At 33.6% G+C, this 20975-nt stretch overlaps 1 protein-coding gene across 3 annotated transcripts in view; it reads left to right on the top strand.

The window, feature by feature from the left end:
- Nucleotides 1-20975, top strand: part of Pcdh15 (protocadherin related 15) — a 1472709-nt gene that overhangs the window by 690452 nt on the left and 761282 nt on the right. Inside the window, exon 1 of one of the 3 annotated variants that reach the window (XM_063239515.1) lies at nt 2275-2874. The exons of 1 other annotated variant lie outside the window; for it this stretch is intronic. The gene's annotated coding sequence lies outside the window, so the exon portion shown is untranslated. Of the gene's footprint in view, nt 1-2274; nt 2875-20975 lie in introns of those variants that run through there. One more of the 3 variants, XM_063239514.1, reaches the window with a different exon arrangement.

Here is a 20975-nt window from a genome sequence, read left to right as displayed (position 1 = left end):
GGAAAAGATAAATAAAATAGAGTAAAAAAGTAATTAATGTTAATAAATAAATATTCATCTAAAAAGACCTGGAGGGTACTGGGAGTATATAGCTCAGTGTCAAAGCACTTGCTTAACGTGCTCAAAATTCTGAGTCCAATCCCCAGCATGAAAAAAGCCATTGGCAAAAATTCACCCTAATCTCTTTGCAATAATAGACAAGTTTATATTCCTCATGATGCCCGTGTGTCTATGTGTATATGTATTAATATAATATACATATACTATATATATTACTATAATATAGAGAGAATATGCATATATGGATATAATACATAATATATGCATAAATACATTTACATAATATATGCATATAAAATATGTTGATGGAGGTGAATAGGCCTGTACATATTGGAATTCAGTTTTTATTTAGGACACATATTATTTATTTTCGATTTTAGAAACTTCCAGGGTATATTTATTTTTGCCAAGTTTCTCATAAATGTCATGTTTAGTGTTTTAACAACCAGAAAACTATACTTAAGGCTATGTAGTAAATTTTATATATTTTATGATATTGATTTTTAAGTGAAAAAGGAGGTAGTATGTAGAGTTGTGTTGAATTGATTTTTAAATAAAAGGTGGAAGGAGACTGAGGCAAAAAGGAGAGACTGAGAAAGAGAGGAAGGAAAAAGTATACAATATTACCATCGTATGCTTAACAATAATTATTTCTGGATAATACATTTTTTGGTGATTGTTTGCATTGTGTATTTTTGTTTTAAAGTGATTTTCCATGAAATTTACCTTTTTTATGCTGTCAAATATTACATATTTTTATATCATATTAAATACATTTTAATATCTAGATATGAAATATAGTGATTTTTATTAAACAAAAATGAAACTCTTTTCATCAATAGGAATTCTACTAATAATAATCTAAATTCTCAGAGGAGCCAAGAAAGAGATGAAATTATCTGTGTTGTGTAGATATATTTCTGATGTATCATCAAAGTTACACTTTAATATCACCAATACTGAGGGTGACATTTAAATTCATATGGAATATAAGTAATAACTTTTATTGCTTCTAGGGCAATCTTACAATACCAACCACCACGCAATATCAACATACGCATTATTTCATGTATGTAATATTTCAGTGAAGTAAGAATCATCTCAAAATGTTACAACTTTAAGTATTTCTTGAAAGTGCCTTTAGTTAAACATCAATTATTAAAATTTTAAGAATATGAGTTCTTATAAGTGTTTAATGTTGTGTTGCTACAAGTTCACATCAGTATTTTCTGTATCTTCATTGATTTGGGGAAATAAAATAATTTAATTTATTAGAGTTGCACATGAACCCAGAAAAAGTAGGTTTTGCCTGATGGTTCTCAGGACTTTCTGTGATCCCTCATTTTTACTTTTGCATATTTTACTCTTTGAAGTTTTGGCATCTTGAACTGACGTCAGATTCACCTCAAATTCATGACCTTCCTCCCCCCTAGAAAACTTAACCAGCAAGAGAAGTAGGCACGGTTTTCAATGAAATTTTACTCTGGGAACGTGTATATAAATCTAGTAAGATTTCTAGAGGCATTGCTATTCTTTTTTTTCTTAAATTGGATAAGTACCTCATCATGATTAAAAAAAAAAAGTCTATGTTGTCCTTGAGAAAACCAAGTGCTCCTAGGAATTTTGACTCTAAATACACTTTGCCTCTCTTATTTCAGTCAACCTAAGGGTATTTTCTCTACATCATACTATTAGAGCATCTTCTGAGTTTAATTTCTATTTTTTTTCTTCTTTGGTGTTCAGATGAATAGATAGGAATGATTTGTTATGGGCTTCAACAAAACTAAGAAAGTAAGATTCTTTAGAAATGTATAACTCATTAAATAAAAACTACCTGCCTTGCTCCTCTAGTTTATCTATCCCTCCATACAAATTTGTTATGAGGATTTTATATAGCACAATATTCTTATAGTAAGCTTCTGCATGATACCTTTGTATCAGTCACATGCTCTTATAATCCAAAATGTCTAGTTTGTTTTCTATAAAATACAGGGAGTTTTCTTATCCCCACCCTGTCAATGTAGAGGAATTATTATAAGAATGTGGATTTCATGGTGGACGTGAAAAAGGAAGGAGAGAAAGAGGAGACTGATTGCAAAGGAGAACTGTGAAAGGAGCTTAAGAGATTATGTTGAGTCGTCAGTAACACTGTTACTGGATGTAAGCTGCTAACCTTCTTAGTACTGTTGTAGTAAAACAGTGAAAAACAACCACACAAAAGAGAACAGAGAATCACCAGATAGGCTGACAGAACACAGCACAATAAGCAGCCAGCAACCATGATCAGTGGGGCATCAATTTGTCTTTTGGGCTGTAGCACCTGCTACTAATTGGCATGAAGCGCTCACTGGTTACTGAGAGGTTTAGCACACTCAGTTGTCTCCTGTGTATGCTGTGAGGAGCAGGAGAGCTAATTGCTGCTGCTTCAGTGCCAGTGAATCAACGTGCTGAGCTAATAGCCACAGATAGAGGGCAGACGGATTCCTGCTAGCAGCTTAGAGTTAGTTGCTTGTGATAAGTAAGACAGTTGGCATGTACCTCAGAACGTGGGAAGGATGGTATGCCTCCTGGCTTAGTATGCTGAGGTGTTTCGCTTTACTGTGCGGTTTTAAAAACCTCTAGTCATATTTTTGTGATGATACGAAAGTGGACATTAATGGCTCACAGAAACAAGAAGTGTAACGTGTGAATGAATCATCTTGAAACTAGATGATGAGCGTTGGTTGTTTTTAAAGGAATGTGCAGGAGGCAGCGTTGGCAAGGAAACTTGCTGCCTAAGCTTACATGGAGTACAGATGAAACTTTGAAACGCAAGTAAGTTCTTTTTCTCCCCTTACTCTTCTTTTCTTAGTTTTTTTCTAATTTAAGATAACAGTAAACTAAAAAGAAAGTTAAGACTTTATTTCAGGATAATGCATCTGTCATATCACTGTCTGTTATAATTGTTCAAAGAACAGAATAGTAACAATGTGCAAGTAATTATATGCTTGCAGAGTAAATATCACTGTCTGGCCTCTTATATTTCTTGATCACAGAATGGTATAATAATTTTGTTGAGTTACTGTAATATTTAAAAAGATACATGCTTTTGAATTATAACTCTGGTTTGTCATTTAAATAAATAAAATTTTCCACCACTCCCTCTACTTCCTCCTCCTGAAAATCATGCAAAAATGGCATCAGAGTTGACATGCTGTGTTCTGTTTTTACACATGCACACGTTGATGTTCTGTGTTTCATGTATCAGTGAAGGAGGTTTTAGTTAGCATGTAAGTTAAAGTCACAAACTGCATCACAATGACTAGTGTGAATGGTTTTGCTTGCTATGGTACAGAGTGTCCTGATGCTTTCATTATAAATGTTTTAGTGCATTGTAATATGTATCTCACTTTTAAAGTATCTAGGAGAATTAACCATTTAAAATTTGAATCTAGGTCGACTTGATCCTTATAATACAAAATTAATACTAGATAGTTTCAATAACTTTCCTACTTTCTGACCTGGCTTCTTTTTAAAATCATACTTCAGTAGCTACAGGGCAGGTGGGCCCTGAGTAATAAGATTTGGGACCAACCTGTTGGTAGCCTAATGTGTGACTTGTGTACACAGATGGTGACTGATTTGGTGGAGTTGTAGTACACATGCAGAAAGCCATCGTTAGCACCAGCACAGTGAGTTGTCCCCTTGTAAGCTTAGCTCACGAGAAAGCCAGTTTTCAAACGTAGTAATCAGATACTCAAGTCAATGTGTTGCTTAACATTAGAGAACCAAATGATTTGTTTTAAAAAGGGATATTTTAAAAACAAAGTGTCCCCTGCAGTTTACAGGCTGTATGAAGTATTTTTGCATATGTACACGTGTACTTGTTTTTCTCTGCAAACTGGTTCCACTATTGGTTTCTTTAGTTTGCTTAAGTTGTATCCAAGAGCAAGTTGGTGCATTTCTCAGTGTACGTGAGTCTTCAAGTTTCAGCTACTCGATACTCTTGTCTGTGGACTCATTCTCCTATGAAATAAAAGTGTAATTTAATGGGTACCCAATTCTACTGAGTGTGACCTCCTCACCTCATAGCTGTTCCAAAGATGTGCTGAGCAGGGAATGTGAATCCTTACAATTTTGCAACAAAAAGTATCTCTAAGCATTAACTGTTAAGTACCTAAAGAAGGAAGCACAGTAGACTGCGTCTTTAGAAAATTATGAGGTGATTTTGATTATTTTTTTTATTTTTATTATGTGATTTGATTATTATTTAAGAGATTTAATCAAAAACTTTTCCAGAAAAGCTTTTCTTTTGAAAAAAAGTTATATTTTCTCCATTGATATTAGTAGGTGATATTAGCAGATAAAATATAAGATTGGTTTAGTAGGACATGCATAGTTTTAATCTTAAGAAAAATGAGTTGATGTTAGATATACACTACAGTCTTGTTTCTTAATCTTCTCACATTTGAATTGTGCATAATATGCACTATATTAATCGTATTTATTTTTTGTTATTGAGTTTTTTTGCACAGACAGACAACCTGCTCTTTCACCATTTTCAAAAATTTCCCAATATTTTGGTACATAGCTTAAGACTGAAACTAAACTCAACTGTTAGTTGCTTTACTTATCCAAGAAAATCACTATCTTCTTTGATCAAAAAATGCATGTGAATCAAATAAATGAGTAATTAATGATTCCTTTTTGTTGTCTCTTGATCATAAAGAATTTTACTTCCCCAAAATATTACATTAAAACGTAACACTAAAAATGAAGTAATTCCTAGTGTGAGCATTTTATAAGTGTAGATAAATGTACTGCCTCTTATTATAAATGTACAGATAAAGTTTCAGAAAACAGGAACTTTTTTTTACCTATATTTTGCAAAATTCAATGTTGTAAAATGCTCATAAGTCAACTTTTATCTCAACTTTTTTTCAAACATAGACATCTCTGTATATGTTCATATTTTATTGTAGTCCTAACCCTTAGGGGAAAATATATGGTTTAAGTTTCACTAAGAATTTCAACCTATGAATAAATTAAAGTTGGCAGCAACAATAATTTAAGCAAAAAAGTCACACTGCTTCTTACTGTAGTGCTCATGTGCTGTTATTTTTTACTTGAAACTCTAAGTAGTTTTTAGTCAGCTATTTTTTTCCATTTTATTGAATGATTTATGCCTCCAATGGAAATCACTCTGTACTAGAACCATTTTGTCATTCTGTTTCCATGGCTTTCACTTGCAATAAAAAATTAAAAGAAAAAAAAAGTTGCATAATTACATAATAGAAATGACTGCTTCAGAGAGATGACGTTATAAAACTGGTTTTGTTATCCTCATATAAAACTGTTACGTGTGTATATTTTTCTTTTTTAATAGAAATTTTATGACTTGTCACTTTACAATGTGACGGACTGTAGATTTGAAACTAACGACGACCTATGGGGTTTTCTATGCTAGTTTCATGTTCACATATTACTGGGTTGCATGCAAAGTTATTCAAACTGTGGGAATTCATTAGTGACCATAATCAATTTTGAGTTAGCAGGAAAGAGCCACTGTGAGTAATTTATAGCAAGATTATGTGCTCATGGTAGAATCTGTGTAAAAATTTCAAAGACTCAGAATGCTCAGAAACTGAATTAATATGTAACTTTCTTATAAATTGAATAGAGTGGAGTCACATGGTTCACATGATAAAAGACAGAAAATAGGGCAATCCACTTTCTAAGACCCCTTCTGTTTCTCTACACCAAAGCTATATTTTCTTCAATAAACATTTCCTGCTCTTAAAAAGAAAAAATGTAAAAAACAGAAAATATACACAGAAATTACAAATGAAACCATTATTTTCACACACATTAGGAGCACTAGGTAGGGGAATTCTTTTAAAGGTGAGCATGAATAGCATAACCTTGAAGTACAATCAGCACCTGTGAGGTGTCCAGCAAAACGCCAGTGTTGAAGGTATATAAGGCTAAATGTGACTTTGTCTTGGTTGAAAACAGTAAACATATTAATGCCTTATATGCACACATACATACAGATGTGAACAACTAAATATTTAATGTGAATTGCTTAAAGCCTCAGACTGTGCTCCAAGAACGAAATCGTTTTCTATGAAAACCTTAACAAACCCCCTAAATATTTTTCCTCAGTATTTCAGGTGATAACTCAGTCTACTAGAGTTTGTATAGAATAAGCCAAAACAATAGAAATCTATGAACTGCTAAATATTCTACAATATAATAACCTCAATGTAGCAATCACATCTCAAGAAGAATGTATATCAACAACAAGTATTTTTTTTTATAATAAAGACTAAAACTTTCTACCAGAGCACTGCAATGGACAAAATTCCTTTTATCTCACTAGGTGTTTAAAGATTGTACTAAACTTTGAATATTAGGTCATGGCCATTGAGGGTACAAATGCAAAAGGCAGAGGCAGTCCATTAATTCAAGGAACTAAAGAACTTAAAGCATTTCTCTCCATTGGCCTGGTAAATGGAAAAATTCAAAGCTTGTTTATTGTGCATCATGATGATAAGAAATTGACAGGAGGTGTAACTTCTGTATGGCTTTTAGAGTATAAGCATTCTCAGGCCATGGCAGATGTGTAGCTCCTATTAGTTTGTAAAGTCATTCATTCTAATGCCTAGTGAAAGGGCGGGTTTCAGACAGAATTAAGCACTATTTCCTGAATGGGGGAGGACAGCAGTGTGGGTGATGAAGTGCATCATTCAAACAGGAGCCCAGCTAATGAATACTCTCCCTGTTGTGTTCATGGAAGTGTCAGAATGAGCCTTTTCTGATTCTGCATCACTGAATCCTTATGGAAATGCAAATTGTTTATCCAAGGACAGTGACTTTCCTTTTTGCTTTACCATTTAAAAGATTTATTTCTTCAATTTTACAGCATGCCACTAAAATTCAGAGAACAGTCATAAAACTAGGTGAGAGTTTGCTATTTCTTTAGAACCTGGCATCTCAGTCCGAGATAGAGAGAAATCAGAGACAAGGAGATAGTTGTACAAAGAAAGAAAAAATGAAGAAAGGCTCAGAAAGATGGAGAGAGAAAAATATGGAAACACTGAAATATGAGTAAAAAGAGAAAGCAGAGAGAAACTGTGATGCATGACAAGGAAAAATGGAAACGAGAATAGATACTTTCACAGAGAGAAGTATCTATTATATTCCAGAGAGAAGTATCTATCCAGACAGAGAAAGCAGATTCTGATAGGTGGAAAGCCAGACAGAGAGAAATGAACTGACAGAGAAGACTGAGAAGAAAAAAAAAAAAAAAAAGACAAATGGTAAACAAAACAACACAAAACACAGAGATGGGAATAAGGGAACAGAGACAACGTTCAAGAGTCAGAGACAGAAAGAGAAAGAGAAGGAGGAAAGAAAGGGAGACAAAAAGAGAGAGACAGAGAGAGAAAAAGAGACACAGAGAGAAACAGAGAGAGAAAGACAGAGACACAGACAGAGAAAGAGAAACAGAGGCAGAATTTTTTGAGAGAGGGTGTGAAATCCCATTTTTATAATTGCTAATGTAAAGCAGAACCAGCTGAAAATGAGCTTTAATGCTGTTCAAGTTCCTTATTATCAGTAATGGACTTTTTAAAAATGTCTCTGAGCACTGGTTTATGTCTATAAAAGATGATAAAAATTAAACAGCAACCTCTACCTAATATAAAATATATATGATCCAAAGAATGTCTCAGTAAAGAGCATATATATCATAAGCATTATCTAAGTAGAATTTTTCACTGTGAATTTCTGGATGCAGTTCTTAAGTCAATTCTGTTTCTTTCCTTGTATTCTGCACAGAATATGGTGAAGCATGTAATATTGATAAGCTACAGCTGTTTCACCTGTAAATCTGAGGTTTTATTTTCTACCTTATGTTCTTGTTTTGTAAGTTATAAAGAAGAGTATATTTCATTTGGAATTTTGTACAACATATTTTAGTACTTCTACTAACCAGCTCAGTGTTGAAATTTGGTAAGTACTCTGTAAATGTTGAATAAATGAATACATATTTGATCTCAATATGAGTTTCCCTGAAGTAAGAGAAAACCGCAGTGTTTTGGTGCTTACTGTGAAGCACTTCTGTGAACAGTGGATTTCCTCCTCAACTTTTCAGATAATAGTGGGACGGATTCTCAGCGGCACTAGAGCAGGTGTCTCCCTGACCTCCATCCCATTTCCAGTAACCAACAGAAGTGAAATTAGTCTTGCATATGAATATTAGTTTTATCTTGGTGGCAAATTGTTTAATGCCAAGAGGTAGAAGTAGGTGAATTTATAATGACAAAAAGAGAAGTGGGGGACAATTCAATTAAAGAAAAGGCAAAAGTGTTAGAAGTGATTTTTGTAAAAATTGAGATGAATCTGTGCTTACTTTTCTACTTTTCATGAAGGGATGGGCGAAATATTGTCAAAAGTATGTGTTTGACTTACAAATGAAACTGGACATTTGAAAGTAAAATTCTTATGAGTACAGCAGCTTATGAGAAAATAAATCATTTTGCAGAAAGCAACTGAGGAACTCAAAATTTAAATTTATTTGAAAGTGTTTTACATTATTGAATTTTAAATACTGAAGTCTTTTTATTAAATAGGTAATTTTTTATGAAAGAAAAATTCTTTTAAAAGAAAAGTTTCCTTTAAACGAAAAAAAATCAAGAATTTAAACAAGACTGATTTGAATGCTTTTTGCTTATTTACTTTGATGAATTGTTGAATTTTATTTATAAATAAATGAGGAAAAAAATGTGTATCCTATGTACCAGGAACTGTTAATATTGTTAATAAGTTATCCTTTAACTTTCGTAAGGTAAGGGATATAAAACAGATGTCTCCTGCCTGATTAATTTTATTTGAGTATGTTTATGTGAGTCCCTTCATTGAATGGTGCTGAATACCTAGTAAATAACCTCATGTTCGTTTTGATTCTTTTTGAACATAGATTACTCTGTTTTGGAACAATAGCTATTGTTACTTTGGTGTTCTCACATTTTGCAGAGAAGAAACGAAAAAAAAAATTATGGCATATTCTCAAGGCTTATAGAGAAATTACCACTCAGGTTACACTGGGTTCTGAATAGCATAGGTTATATGAATTTTTATTCTGTATTTATCAATCAGGATTGAGATTAACATGAAATTTAACAACTTTAGATAATAACATTTCACTTACTGTGTTCTTAAAACACTTTTACATAATGATAGCTTTAATGGAACATATTGTGCCATTGAGAAAGTAATACTGCAACAGCATTGGACTGCTTATGGGATATAATACATATCTATTTAACAGCTGTCATTTACACACACACGCACACGCACACACACACACACACACACACACAAATTCAAACTAGTCCCTTAGAATTTATATTCACCTTAAGCAACAGATGTACATTATTGAAATATGAAAAATGTCAAATTATGCATATATTGAAAAACATAATGATGTTCCACTCCTTTAATCAATTCTCCATATAAAACATTCTCAACATTTTGGGGGGTATTTCTTTTTTATTGATACATCTATATCTATGTCTATATCTAGCCTCTCTGTATCTATATGGATATATCATACACATCAATTTATTGATTCAAGTTTTTGTTTTTTATTTTGCTTAAATATTTGATTCCTTATACTATCTGTATTGATCTCATTCCCTTTTTTGGGACAAAAGTTCTGATACTTACACCTTAAAGAAAAAAAGTATTGCCTCATAATTTCCATGGTATCGGTCCATGAAGTCGGATCTAAGTCAGAAACATCATAGCGAAAAGTTGTGGTAAAACAAAGATTCTCCCTTCTGGTGAATAGGAAGCAGAAAACAGGAAAGATCATTGAAATAACAGAAACATAGACCAGATGGAGTCCTTGAGTCCTGATATATACACATGACCAGCAGTGCATTTTACTATTTCCCAAGCTGACTCCTAAGTAAGCACACTGACAATCAAGATTAACTATCCCACCAGCACTGTCCTCTATATTCCTTCATTAATTTCATGTACAGTAATTTATCATGCAACATAATTACATTAATTTGCCTGTCAATGGTATATCACAAAAGGTTGTGATTTTATTTTCCAAATTTTCCTTCACTGATACAAGTATATTATTTTATTTTATTTTTATAAAAAATCTACAAAACTCTTTTGCAAGACAATGTATTTTGCCGACAATCCATGATATCCCTCATTTCTGTATTTGTGGAACACCGTCCTCTTTTCAGTAAGATCAGATTCTCACTGGAGCCCCACAGCCAGTAGGAGGGAAAAGTAAAGGGCCGAGTTACACTCAAATTATTACCACAAGATGGGACTGGGGAGGAGAAGCAGCTGGCCATTTAAATTCTTGGAAACAACAGAATGCTAAAAAACCTAGACTTGCAACATGTAATTTTCTTAGCCTTATTTCTGTTAGAAAGCTCAGCTACTACTCTCCCTGATGTGGTGTTAAAGGTTGTGGTGTGAGATCTACAGATGACAATCTGAGCATCAGATGTCTTCCTAACTAAGTCTGTTTTTAATAGGTTGTAGTAGAGACAAAACTGGTGAAGTTTGCAAAAACAATGTGATTGGTTAGAGATAAGGCTCTCAGGGCATGTCTTGCTATTGGTGGTGAATAGAAGATGAGCTTCCAACTTGTCACCATTTGTCCCCAATACTGCTACTATATTGAGGAAAGATTATTGAGGGACATAGCTATGGATAAAAGATTAAATAAATGATAGATGATAGATAAATAGATAAACTTACATAAACATGGAGGCCAACAAGACCCAATATCTACAGCTAGCTATGTGTAAATACAGGAGCACTTATAATATATTTTCAGTCCAAGTCCATGTGTTCAGACAGGAGAAGACCATTTTCCAGCTGGGAAAAAGACGGGAAAAACTTCTTTATTCACTCAGTAGTGTTCACGGCTTCAGTGTATTAGTTCCATACCATCAACACTGAGGATTTTTTAGAATCCATTATGTTTTGGGTCTAGATGAACCTCCAAGTCCTCATGTGGTCATAGGTGGGGCTTTTTTTTATAGATAGCTGATTCTAGAGCCTGTGATGTTGCAATTAAGGTATGTGATTACTGTATCAGTCCACTGATTTGTTTTGCAGTGGCCTAAGCCTGGTACCCTAAAGGATAAAAGGGACAGTAAAAGGCTGCTGAGATTCCTTGTTGTTTTGCTACTTTCTGCCTGCTGTGAGCTGTTTCTCTTTTGCATGCCACCTTACCTTGGAGTCGGTCAATTATGAAATGAAACTTCTGCAAACTGTGAGCTAAATGAAACTTTCCCCATTTAACTTTGGGCATCTGGTATTTTGTCTCTGCAATGAGGGAAAATAAGCAAGACAGAACCAATTCAAATGCTAATCTTATTCAGGAATACTGTGACAAGTAAAACCAGAATAATGTTATCTTATGTGGGAACTCCCATTGCCTAATCCAGTAGACACAACAACTACATCATACTACTGCAGCAGGGAAACCCAATAACACTCATTGCTTTCTTAGAAAAAGGCAAGGATTTTTAGGTGGAAGTTTTGGCTTCTTAGTTAATCCTACTGAGCTCACTGGAGCAGGAGTGGAGTTCTATTTTTACCCTGAAGTTTGGCCAGTGTAGAGCTTTAGTACTGGCAAACAATTTTTTTTTTTTTTTTTTTTTAGGATAAAGGGCAGTTTTCCAAGTCCCTTAGTCAGTGAGAAGAGACTTATTGGGCTTTGGATATGCTCAGAGATACAAGAGCTTGCCAGGAAAGTGCAAGGCCCTGAATTCAATTCGTGGTTAAAGGAGGGAGAGAGAGAGAGAGAGAGAGACAGACAGACAGACAGACTGACTTGTCTTGGAGTTTTGGGATCCAAATCTGTTGAGTGTTTCATATTAAAGCTATGTGTATCATTTATATGGAACACAATAAGAAAACTCTGTGAGTTCCCTGCCCTATGGTTGCTTAAATTCTTCATTTCATAGCCAATTTACTGCCTTGTCTGTACTCTTCAGAATCTTTTTGTATTAGTTGTTTATATTATTCCCAGGTGTGTCAGTTGTGGTAAAAATTACATGAGGAACGGAGTTATTCCAGCCTAGAGGAATCTAAGTCTCCTAATGTATATGACAAATACTACTCTACCTGCTCTACCCTCACGTCAGTAAAAGTGGAAGCAAGAAATTAAAGGACTAAAGCAGTAATCCTGATAAGAGAAAGTGATGCATTAGTCTACAGTATTTGCATTACTTGTGATCAGACGTTGTCATCATGTTTGGTATATTTTACTGAACTGAAAGATAAACTGATGGCTTGATGGGAGGAGTGAAACAGAAGACTAAGAGAGGACTCTGTTTTTGGAGTTGTACTAATTAGGGAAGATAAATGCATGTTAAAAGTCAAGTCAAGATTTGACTTTTGAACACGCTATATTTGAAATGAAGGCAGTGTATGCAAGTTAGATCACTCTGCAGGTTTGGACATATGGAAGATGTTGGACTGGATAAAAATTTTAAGAAATGAAGTCTCTTGACTGAGCTCTGATACTTTCAAAATCTTAGGGGAAGACCACCTCTGTCATATGCTGGTGTAGCTTCCTGAAAGAAAAGAAATGAGAAAATAAACATTGCTTTCAACAACTGGCTATCATTTTGGTGAACACAGGAAATGTTCTTTGTGCTTTTCAGGGCTGGAGAATATTTAATATAGATTATTTTTGTGGTTGGTAATATTTTTGTTTGAATATTTTACATTCTCAAGAGCTTGCCCTGGTTCTCTGTGGCTTTTCTTTGCTTTGTCATAAATGTACCCTCTTATCTTTCTGAGCATGTTAATTATAGCTATGCTTATTTTTCTTTAGTTGCATTTGATTCACTTTGTAATGTTCTCCTTCCTAGACCCACTATTATGTGTATTGTATTATTTGTAATTCTTCAGATTCCACATTTTCCTAAAAGGGAATGATCAATGGATCATACATGCCTTTCAAATTATGTTTACAAATTTACTAGTTGAGAAATGTAGGGCAGAGAAACATAGCTGTTTAATATCTATGTATTTACTTTCATGTAAGTATTTGCATTTTTCCGTCAGCAGTATGTTAGGGTTTGGGGAATAATATGAAATTTGAAACTTCCAAATTTGATCTGAAGGTTAGTCTTTCCAGACAGACTTGTGGAGCAAAGTACAAGATGCAACAGCATGTGAAGGTTAATGAGTCACTGCTAGGTTGACTTGGTACAGCAACTTCTTACATTCTTTTGTCTAACAGAACCCTGTGACACAAGGGCCACTTTTTACTTTAAGAGAAGCTGAGATATGTGATTTACTATCTGCTAGATAGACAAAAGGTTTTTTTCTTTTTCTTTCTTTTTTTTTTTTTTTTTTAATTAAAAGAAGGTGTCTTTGCATTAGTCACGAGGCACTGAAAAACTCCTTGGACATCCTATGTGTATGAGCAGGGCTTGCCAACAGGTAAGTATTACTAGGATGCATAAAAGCCAAGATTTGACTGGTGTTCCCTTCAGTCAAAATCTAGGTCTCTGTGATTTCTTCAGAGAACAATCATCTTTTGTTTCTGTGGCACCCAAAGGTACATGGGAAGATTGTGCAAATCTTGGGAGGGATCCTGGGAATTCAACTAATCCCTGCATTTAGATACTTCACCTGGTACTACTACCTGTACCTGTTATTCATGGTATGCCAATTTGCTAAGCTTCTCACGTGTTCTTCAGGGTCAGTGGCTCGTTTATATTACCAGAACAACAGAACTCCTCCAACTTTTTGCTGTGTGATTTTCTATATTTTAATAAATAAGTTATTGGTCTATCCGCTGTCCAAATTTCAACAGGTATTTTCTTTTATACATCTTCTGCCTTGTGTTTTAACACTGATAGTTTTGATTCCTAAAATACACTGGGCATATAGAGGAAATAAGTAATTTTGGTGATTCTATGGTCTTTAACATTCAAATTTAGCTTTCAAAATTAAGATAAGTTTTATGTGTAACTGGTTTGTAAATAGCCAATTTGAGTATGAAATTTAAAAAAAACTATGATGTACTTGACAAATTTTAATATATATATATGAGAAATGGGTTAATTGGTCTTTATATAACAGTGCTTATGATTGTTGCTTCTTAAAAATACTTCTTTTGAAACTAAATATGTGTTCATTTATTTAATAAATTGTATTTATGGCTATTGCATTACCACAATCCTCTGTCTATTGCTTAAAACACAGAGTCTCTCTCTCTCTCTCTCTCTCTCTCTCTCTCTCTCTCTCTCTCTCTCTCTCTCTCATAGTCATATATCAGAGCCCAGGTTTATAATCACACTCACTCTGCTGCAGTACAGTTTAACATTGAATGAGGATGTTGAGAACATAACAGGAGGAGGAATAAACTGTTACACAACTCACCAGGAAATTCTCTCTCCTGCAGCTTGGCAGCAAGACACAATATAGAAATTCAACAAGGGACAAAACAGAACAAGATTTTTTGGATAAAGCTCAGCATTCCAAATTCTTTAGGTTTTTATATTTTTGTCGCATCAAAGAAATTCTTGTAAATATTACATTATAACTTGACTGTTAAATCAGTTAAGTTGTGAATGTTTTTGAAGCCGCCTCACTGTTAAAAGTGTTTTTGTGGACTTACAAGAAAATTCAGCTACAATTTCTAAGATGTTGCTTGCCATCCTGTAAAAGTATTATGCTCAGGGGGATTATGGATATCTTTCTTGGGAGTCTCACATAGAAAATTACCAAGTCTCCAAGAGACTGATATTCTGTAAAAAATTAGATTCAGAAGTTTATATTCAACTTCAAACTCAAGACCCACTGCGTGAATTATTAAAGCAATTTTACTGTTTATATTTCTATATGCTTTCCACCTTCACTGTTTCACAGGTCTTCATACCAGTGTCACCAATTTGTTGCTAAATTCAATTGAAGATTTTCTGTCCTGTCTGGCATTATTTGGTCTTTCTGGGTATTTTGTGAGAATTATATCTCTCTTCTCTTATAGTTCACATCCCTGCTTTCCAGTTTTTAGTTGTTTATATTTGTTGTTGTCATTTACTTTTAAACCATATTTCTCAAGGCACATTCCAAGTTAATTTTTCAGACAATTCTACATATGCCTTGCATATGAATATTCTCAAATATAAGTCCTTACATTTGTATTCTGTTCCCTTTTATTATTTTAACTACTATTAAGGTTTTTTAACTAATTTATATTTGAAGATGGCAGCCCAAATTATACCCTAACATCTCCAAATTTCGTTCCAGAGCTCAGACATTCATCACCAACTGTTCCTTGAAATTTCCATTTTGTCCTGTGAGTCTTTCGAATTTATTAAGGTCAAAACTAAACTCTTGATCTTTTCCCCTTTCTTGCTTTCTTATTCTCTCCTTTATATCCCTGTTTTACTGACTAATGACAACTAATACAAAATTTTAAGTCAAAAGCCTGAATGTCATCCTTGATTTCTCCTGCTCCTTTTCTGCTCATCTTACTTCCTTAATCATGTTGCTGTCAAACCCTCTTCCCTCCCACAGCGTTTCTCACCTAATACTCAACTCAACTAATTTCTCTTTCTTTGCTCAGTGTCCTTTTTCCCCTTCTTCTATTTCTATAGTCTACAACAATGTCTTCTTAACTATTCCTACTTTTCGGATTCTATATATGCAGGATCTGCCTGGATAGTGTCCTCTGCCTAACCCAATTTTTGAAAGAAAATAAAAAGGGAATTTATTGTTATAAGTAACTTAAGGGACAAAGACATATATCTGGCCTCCTATAAGCACAGCTGAACCCTATAAGCACAGCTGAACATAAAGCTCAATCGTTTGAGGCTGTGTCTGAGCCATGTTTGCCCTGTGTCTCTTCATTGGTTTTTTTTTTGCTAGTAGAATCTATTCTCAAAATCCATATGCTCAGTTACACTGATTTAGAGCTAATACCATTGAAACAGCCAATATAAGAGAAACGTAAAAGATTCATAACCTGATGACTCAACCAAACATCAATAAACTGCTTAATTATGATTTACTTGTATTGAGTTGTCTAACTTATAAAGAGAGAAGGAAAAAAAAAAAATAATGACTCTTCCTAAGTCTTGCTATGTCTTTGGTTGTTGGAGAAGAGGCAATTCCAAATAAAACAGATACAGTATGACTTGGCTTGTATAATAGCATATGCAAATATAGCTGAAGGAAAGATTTTAGAAACCTCTTATGTTGAGACAGATTCTTTAGAATTTACACAGTGTGGCCTGGCATATTATTATTAAATAAATGAGAACCATTTGATATATTTTTAAAAGTCAAATTTGTACAGCAAAATGTATCTTTTTAATTAATCCCATTAAAAGACAATTGAAATCATTATGTCAATATTGACACTGTTGTAGTGAGGCATACACTTTCCTGTCCTTGTGGCATGAATTCTGACTTATAAAACGATAACTCCCTTTGACTTAAATACTGCATTCATACTGGTATATGTAATTCCGAATACTGAGGAAGAAAACAGTAAGTACAAAGGTATTTATCATAGCATTACTTATGTTTGTGAAATTTTCACCCATAGAATAAATATGTAAATAATAACATAACTCTAAAAGTTAAACTTCATGATTCACAAATATGTACTTTCTAATTACATGAACATACATGAACAGAGCATACACTGAAAGAAGTATATCATACATTTAGTCATGTTTGGTCATTTATGTTCCTGTAAAAGCTGACTTTTTTCTCTTCATGTGTACATGGAATATTTTATTTTTCCTTGTATTTAGAAGATATTTGTTCTCAATATTTAAGAGGTTTTTCTTTTTAAGTAGCCAAAATCATGAAACAACTGATTGTACAATATGATTCACTTGAAAAGGAAGATCAATAATTATCTTTTACAGCAAACTGAATTATACCCAAAGATGAAATTTTCAAAGATACCTAATTTAAGGTTGCTAATTGTGCATGTGTGTGTGTGTGTGCGTGTGTGTGTGTGTGTGTGTGTGTGTGTATGTGTGTTGCCAAGGATTTAAAGATTGAGCCACTTTGTAAGCAAAGGATGCACCAGTGAGCTCCAGCTCCAGCCCAAGTGCTGGATATTTTTGAAGTTAATCTTTGATACTCAAAAAATAAAAATCTGGAGTAAGGAACTCCATAATGTTACACAACAATATGAATATCCTTACAGTTTTAATCATAGAAGGAATTAACAAAGAGATTTGCATTCGTATACACTGTAAAAACACATTTGCAGTGGCAAAAGAACACAAAGATTTGCAATACCTAATATATTTATTCTCATGATATTTAAAAAATAAGAATTTTTTTGATGGCAGTAACAGAGAGAGGTTTCAGGGAAGAAAACCCATAATTAATGATAAGAAACTGAGGTTTCTCATTTTATTCTATTGATGTAGACACAAGACTCTATAAAATATTTTAGAAAATATTCTTTTCTTAAAAATCAGTTGGTATGCATTTTTTGTATTTACTATTTCAACAGCAATGATATGGCATTGTCAACAAATATTTATAGAATAAATAAATCAGATTTGTTAGACAGGTATTTCTCATGAACAATCTATACTTTCTGTCTTCAGTTTCCATAAACAACATTCTTATAGATAGTTAAAATATGATTTGCCTAAGATCTTTGAATATATTATTTAAAATATCTTGAGTATGATTTTATCTAATATTTTGGAAGAATCTTGTATATAAAAGAATCTGTAAAAACTTAACTTTATGGCAATAACGATGTAGTTTTAAGTGATTCATTCAAAGGCTATACTAAGGATCTAACTGGATTTCTCCAGGATTTGATGGTCTTATATTGCTTAGAATTATTATACTGCTGAGAACAAGGAATTCATTCTTTTAGAAAATTTTGTTTCATACATTTTATATCACAAATTGAAGATGAATGAGAAGATGACTTTTACTTCTAGTAATCCCAGAAATCAGCTCTTTGTTATAATACTGTAAGGAGACTAAGAGAAGTGAAAAAGTGTGTATTGTTTCCTAAGTGTGGCCTCTCAATATATTTGCATGTAGATAGAGTCCACAATGGACTCTTTAGGCCATAGTTCTAAGAACTTAGAAGTAGTAAAAGATGGAAAGAAAGAAAAATCTAAAACATTGTTCTTATAGCCCAAAAACAAGCCACCAGGCCCCAACCTCGAGTGGGGAAACATGTGTTTTTATCCTGGGCCCAGTGACACAGTGCAGTTGAAGTTTGCAAAATCTGTGTTTCTCTCTCAAAACTTTCCAGACTTTTTGTAGAAAACAGGTTTACAAATTAAGGGGTTATGGGTGTTGATCAGGAAATTAAAAATCCTTGATCTGCTAAGGAATGAGGAAGACTTTTGTTTCCCTCTGCAGAGGACAGAGAAGTCTCACAGGAATTAACAATCCTTTGTCAACTTATTTAGCTCTCAATTTTATTTATTTATTTATTTATTTAGTTGTCTTTTTCCTTTTTATCGGTACCGGGGATCAAACTCAGGACTGGCTGCTTGCAAGGCAGGTGCTTATGCCGCTGAGCTAATTCCCCAGCCCCAGCACTCAATTTTAGATAACATTGGTTTTTGGCAGAGGGCAGCAATGGTTAACATATCAATTAGATCAGATTCCCAGGAATTTACAGTTCTTTGCAGAGGGGAGCATTGATTAACATATCAATTATGTCATCCAGAAAAATGGGGCATATAGAACACTATGATGACTTTACAGGTACTTTGGTCATATAACTACGCATAACAAAAACATAATGAAGCTCTTTTTGCTAGTGTACAGCGACTGTAAATTCTTTCATTGAACCCAGTATTATTTATTATTTTTACTTCAATTAAATTTTGACAAAATACAATTTTGGTATTCATAGTTAATAGTTCTTGATATTAGAAACACATGTTTGATGGTTTCAATAAACCAAATAGACATAAATGGAAAGAAAGAGAAAAAGGAAAAGAGGGATGGCTAGATGAACAGACAGATATAAATAATTTTAAAAGTTCTACAATAATTCATTGGAAAAGCCTGAGGTGTTTATTGTTTTAATGTTTTAGGGAAACTGAATATAGGTGAATTTTGTCATATTCTTTAAAGAAAAATCCTCATTAATATTGTTGCAAGCAGCTGAGTTAGTTAGAAATATTACAGGCTGTCAGACAGAGATTGGCCCTGAAGGGAACCCTCACAGAGCACCAAATGTCTTGTCAGCTTAGAGGAGACAGACACCTCCTGCTGTGGGCCAGATAACAAGACAAAAACAAAACTGAATGCAAGCACATCCCAAATATTGATATTCTAAAATAGGTACAGATCACCTTAAGGAAGCCAGGGGTCACCATCCCAACACCCTACAGGAAGAGTCACTGCTCTTTATGCATGCAGCTGGCTAAGTGACTGGCTTCCCCATCTGTCCCTGATTTGGTCACTTTTACCTGAACAATTAATGTCTTTGGTTGACCACACTTCTGTCCCACCTATTGCCCACCTTGAGAGTTCCCATGTTTTTCCCATCTTGGCCCCCTTTCACCTAATACTTTTACTCTATAAAAGTATTTTACTCTATAAAAGTTTTTGGCAACTCACGTGGGACCCCTTTTGTCTCTTTCCCATATAGAAGCTTTCTTTCTTTCAATAAATATATTCTGCTCTTAACCTCCATTGATACTAAAATTCATTCTTTGATTTTAGAAAACATGAACTCATACCAGATATCTAGTAGATTGGGAGTTTCATTTTCCTGTATCATTGTTTTCAAAAATGTATGTACCTTGTTATGGAAGCTCCTAGAGATTCTAACTAAATAGTTCTAATACAATTCAACCAAAGAATCATAGGCAATACTTTTACATGAGTAATATATTTCTATATCTTTATATTAAGTATCTTTCAGCAAATTCATGAAGCATAGTTTAGACTTCTTTTGTGAAAATACTCAAAAGAAAAAACTGGATTTTCTGTTTATATTTCAGTAATAATTCATTTATGGGTATGAGAAAAATACACAAGTCTATGTGAATAGAAGTACTTATATTTACTATAGGCTGTTATTTTAAAACATCTATTGCAATTTCATTAGTAATATTATCATACAAATACAGTGAAGAAAAAATGCAAACACATGTTGTTATGAATAAAGTCCTAATTTGTTTTGTTTATCTGGAATGGTGTACAAATACCTGCAAATACAACAAATGTTATTTTGTTTAGCATTCCTTTAATCTTTACATATTTTATCATTAAATTGTTTCACTGTTTATGTATATTAATATAATTAGATGGAAAATTTGTGCTTATTACCTAGCTTTTCCTTTTTTTCAGCTATTATTTGCAGACAGTCTTTTAGTGCTCAGTTGTCATTTAAGGAATGTAGACAATAAAATGGGATGGGTGACGAGATGTTAAAAAATCACCAGATGATTGATACCTCAGTCATCTATTGCTATAATAATGTCACATAACAAATGGCAGCACATAAAATAGTAATCAGTTTTTATTCATACGCTTCGGATAGCCAAATTGACAACTCTGTTGAGCAGGCTCGCTCACATCTGTGTACTGGCTCTCTTTTGTCTCATCAACAATAGCCTTAGCTGAAAAGAGTACTCCTACCTCCTTTCTTCTAGTATCCTATCACATGAATGAAAAAGACACAGAAGGCAGGGCAAGGCCAAGTGCTTGGGTGCCCATCAAGCCTTTCAATTGTTAAAATAAGTCCCAAGCAAGAACTCAGCAGAGCAGGATACTGCTTTTAGTGGCAAAGAGAGAGAATATAGGGATAGGTGGAAAGAGGCCAATTTGAATATATATACCTATATCTTCCTCCAGCTATCTCAAATTATTATTGCTAATAGAATATCAGAAAATTTTCAAGCACT

The sequence above is a fragment of the Cavia porcellus genome, unplaced genomic scaffold (genome assembly GCF_034190915.1).
Source record: "Cavia porcellus strain 051 isolate PalLab524CR breed Dunkin Hartley unplaced genomic scaffold, mCavPor4.1 scaffold_28, whole genome shotgun sequence".
NCBI classification, from domain to species: domain Eukaryota; kingdom Metazoa; phylum Chordata; class Mammalia; order Rodentia; family Caviidae; genus Cavia; species Cavia porcellus.
The sequence above is the reverse complement of the archived record's forward strand: the minus strand, read 5'-3'. Positions and strand labels throughout refer to the sequence as shown.